This window comes from Arachis ipaensis, chromosome B05, assembly GCF_000816755.2.
Source record: "Arachis ipaensis cultivar K30076 chromosome B05, Araip1.1, whole genome shotgun sequence".
NCBI lineage: Eukaryota > Viridiplantae > Streptophyta > Magnoliopsida > Fabales > Fabaceae > Arachis > Arachis ipaensis.
The window spans coordinates 8,013,855-8,017,328 of NC_029789.2; positions in this window are offsets into that span (position 1 = coordinate 8,013,855).

Consider the following 3,474-nt stretch of genomic DNA (forward strand, 5'->3'; position numbering starts at 1 on the left):
TTCAAAAAAGTCAATCTAAACCAACACATATAACAAAATAAATAACACATTTTTCAATAATTTGTCAAAAACAGAAAGAACTGCTTCTTCTCAAAAATTAATCTTATGAGCAGGGACGGATACACTTGTATAATTATAAAGGCAAGTATCCTACTAAGATTTGAAAATATTTTAAGTAATACATAAAAATTATGTATAATTATTTCCATTATGTTATTAAATTTGATTTTATTATTCTGCTTTTTTTATTTTATTTCATGTAATTTATACTTTATTTCCATTATTAAAACCTTTTAGATTCATCATTGCTTATGAGCTACGCCAACTTTTTCAATTATAGGACTAATTCATAATATTTCTAGTTGATGTCCATAGCCAAGATACAATATATTAATAACAAGTAACAAGTTTATTAGCTATTGTTACGGACCACTACAAGCCCAGTCCAACTAGTCGCCGGGTCGAGGCATCACCTCTGATTCCGACCCAAACTATCTCTTACAAAGGAAATCTAACAGGTCGAACAACAACATTCGACCCGGCCGTCGTACGACCTCACCACCTCCGCAACCCAGCACCACGCTTAGCATGCCGGTCGGATCGGCTTTCTCAGGGCAACACCTGGAGCCCCGACCCGATGTCTGAGACGACCAGCTCGCCCCACGTGGACAGGGACAACTCACAAGTATCCTGATCAGTGGACTAGGTCACCTTTAGGCCCGCCCAACACAGTATATAAAGGGAGAGGTCAGCTCTCCCCCCGAGGTACACATCACCTTACTTAATTTGGCTATCTTTTCGTACGGACACTGACTTAAGCGTCAGAGTGTCCTTGCAGGTGGCCATCCCCTCTCGTTCGTTCAACCGCCGGCTTCGCCAGTCTCCCGCTTGAACCCGAAGACCCGTTTCAGGTCACTCCAGGATCTCGCCCCCTTTATCCTTTCACCACCATCCGACCTGACGAGAACATTGGCGCCGTCTGTGGAGATCTCGGAGCAGACATGGAGCGGCCCCCCACTTCGGAGAAACTCCGCGAAGGAGGCGGGACCTGCCTGAGCAGGGCAAGTTCGACACCCCGTGCCGGCGAACATCCACGATCCTCCGTTCAGCCGAACCAACAAATCTACACCAAAACCCCCGAAAGATGTCCCTTTGGAGGAACGGGGGCCAACAACGCTAAGATTATGCAAGAACTCAGACATAGAGTACAAAACCTTGAGCGAGAGCTGGCAGCGAGGGGCCGATCCCACGGCGACGCCGGCCGATCTCGCACCCGCACTCGCTCCCCCTCCCGAGGACACGATAGCCGAGAAAGGAGCCTAACAAAGCGCGACGAGGCGCATACACAGGCGACCTCCCGATCTATCCAAAGCAGGTCCGAGAGCCGCTGGGAGTCCCAGAGAGGGAAAGCCAAGAAACAACAGGATCCTATTATCATGGGAGCCACTCCTTTCCAACCATCAAGCCGACGGACATGAGGTACGACGGGACTAAGGATCCCCAGGAGCACATCACAGCCTTCGAAGCAAGGATGAACTTAGAGGGGGTAGGCGACGCGGTCAGATGCCGAGCATTCCCTGTGATGCTAGCCGGCCCAGCGATTCGATGGTTCAATGCCCTCCCACAAGGATCCATCACAGCTTTCGTGGACATCTCCCAAAGCTTCCTGGCTCGGTTCACGACGCGCATAGCCAAGGCAAAACACCCAATCAACATGCTGGGAGTTACCCAGAAACCCGGGGAGCCGACCAGGAAGTTTCTAGACAGATTCAACGATGAGTGTCTAGAGATTGATAGCCTTACGGACTCAGTCGCTAGTCTCTGCCTAACAAACGGCCTGCTAAATGAGGACTTTAGGAAGCACCTCACTACCAAGCCTGTCTGGTCCATGCAAGAAATTCAAAGCGTGGCCAAGGAATACATCAATGATGAGGAAGTGAGTCAGGTCGTAGCAGCCAATAAAAGGCAGCTCCCAAACCCCTCAGCTCGGTAGGCCTCCCAGGTCGATAGATACAAGGAAGCCCCCCGGGACGGCACCCTAGGCAAGCAACCCAGGCAACTCCCACGGGTGGGAAGGTTCACGAACTACACGCCACTCACGGCACCCATAGTGGAAGTTTACCAACAAATTGCGGACAAAGGAATCCTATCCAGACCCAGACCATTGAAAGAAAGAACATGAGGCAACAAAATCCTCTACTGCGATTACCACAACGGGTTCGGCCACAAGACCCAAGACTGCTTTGATCTCAAAGATGCTTTAGAGCAGGCCATAAGAGATGGAAAACTGAGCGAATTCTCCCGGCTCATCAGAGAGCTGAGGAGGCGGGAGCGCGAACGCTCTGAAGAAGATCATAGCCGAACTGTTAAGCCAAGACAGGAATCCATAAGGGACACTAACAACCCCCCGACCTTCGTGGTCAACATTGTGGTCGGGCGCGACAGCCCTCCTAAATCCAAGTCGGCAACAAAAAAGGATACACGGATCCTGTCCATTTCAACGGAAGGTCCCACCATCAACAAGGGACCACCCACGATATCCTTTGGCCCGGAGGATAAATGGTTTCACGACCTCCCCGAGAACCCCCCCATGGTGGTTACAGCAATGGTCGGCACAGGATTAGTCAGATGAATCCTCGTCGATACCGGAGCCAACTCCAATATCCTATTCAGAAACTTATTCGACGCCATGGACTCAGAGAGTCTGACATCAAAAATCACCAGCACGGGGTCATGGGACTCGGGGATAACTACATAAAATCCGACGGGATGATCTCCCTCCCAATATGCCTTGGAACCGACGACACCAAGAAGTCAGTTATGGCAGACTTCGTAGTCCTCGGAGACTCCACAGCATATAATATCATCCTGGGAAGAAAGACCATCAACAAACTCTCAGCCGTAATATGCACTAAATTCCTAACAATGAAGTTCATAACAGACAAGGGAACAGTTGGCTCCATAAGGGGAGATTTAGAAGCGGCGGTCGCTTGCGACAACGCCAGTCTCTCCTTAAGGAAAGAATCTAAGAAGGCAGCTGGCGTGTTCTTGGCAGACCTGGATGTCAGGATGGAGGACAAGCCGAGACCAGAACCAGAGGGGGACATGGAAAATTTTCAGATAGGAAAGTCGGCAGACCAGTTTACCTTTGTAAACAGGAATCTGCCCCCCATGAACTTAAGGGCTCCCTTATGGACGTTGTAAGGGAAAACGGCAACCTCTTCGCGTGGACACCATCAGACATGCCGGGGTTGGATCCCGAGGTCATGTCCCACCGGCTAGCCGTAAAACCTGACGCCAGACTAGTGGCCCAGCGGCGAAGAAAGATGTCTCAAGAAATGGCTGACGAAGTCGCCAAGCAAACAGCCGGGCTACTAGAAGCAGGATTCATCAAAGAACTCGAGTATTCAACATGGCTATCCAACGTCGTCCTAGTCAAGAAAGCCAGCGGAAGATGGAGAATGTATGTTGATT